This window comes from Eumetopias jubatus, unplaced genomic scaffold (assembly GCF_037043125.1).
Source record: "Eumetopias jubatus isolate StellerSeaLion01/CBP00866 unplaced genomic scaffold, mEumJub1_p1.0 scaffold_5, whole genome shotgun sequence".
NCBI lineage: Eukaryota > Metazoa > Chordata > Mammalia > Carnivora > Otariidae > Eumetopias > Eumetopias jubatus.
In genome coordinates, this window is record NW_028274811.1 from 11,873,300 (window position 1) to 11,874,424 (window position 1,125).

Consider the following 1,125-nt stretch of genomic DNA (forward strand, 5'->3'; position numbering starts at 1 on the left):
GAGTGTCAAAGATATAAATCATGCCTAGTGGGGAGAGAGTGGGTGCAGGCTATATTGCAGGAAATGGCCATGGGGCCCTTGAGAAGGAACTCACCCAGAGGGGCAGGCTCCAAACAGGACAAGGGTCACACCCAGAAGGAAGTGTTAGCTCCCAGGACACAGTGGACCTCACTCCAACCTGAGCTGTTGTAGACTTGGCTAAAACAACCAGGCATATGTGAACTAAAAAGGCTGCATCACCAAAGAGCTAAAAAATTCAAGGCTCAAGCAACTCTTCAGGTGAGATTCCACCCAAGGCGTAAAACTCTCTCTGAGTGATGTACCTCTCCAGATATGCTCAGCCTGACTGCATCTCAGGCAGTGCATTGTTCAAATTTCCCAATAAAGGGGCCCCTGGGAACTTTGAACTGTTGGTCTTAAAGCCCCTGCCGCTTGCTGCCATCCTTGGCAGGTGGGGGGGTGGGGTGGGTGGGAGAGGAGCATCTGGAGAGGAGGATGGGCAGGGATCGTGCCCTGAGCTCGCCTCTCCTACAGGTTTGGAACTCGGATCCCACTCTAGATTTTCCAGTGAATGCCTACAGGTGCCAGGGGATATACCCTGTGAGTCCAGGGGAGGTTTGAGTGGACAAATTCTGATCAACAAGAGACGGAAGATTGCAAAGAGTCTGCAGACAAATTTGCTCACTCCCCCCTCTTGGCTGTTTGAAGGCACAGTACCTCAAAATTGTGTGTCTGGAAATATCACAGTGCTGAGAAATAGACCAGGTTTTCAATCTGTAACCAGCTGGATAACACACCATCTTGTATTTGCTTCCCTCCTGTCCGTCCTTCCCTTTTGCACTCACTCCTAATTCCCTACAGTGACAGTCCCCATGGATGCTCTAGCATGTAACTCAGGCTGTTTTCTAGAGAACCCAGGCTAACACAGAATGAAAGAAAAAAGTTGGATTTGGCAAAAGTTGTAATGAAGGCAAGGATATGGAAGAAATTTGGGGGCATTCAGAATGTTTCACAGCCATAACAGATCAGGGGCAGCTGATCTGGGCTCTGGATCCATCAGCAAGATGGGTTGACAAGTCTGAGGGTTAGGGGCAAAGGGTGCTATGGAACGGTGTCTCCAGGAAG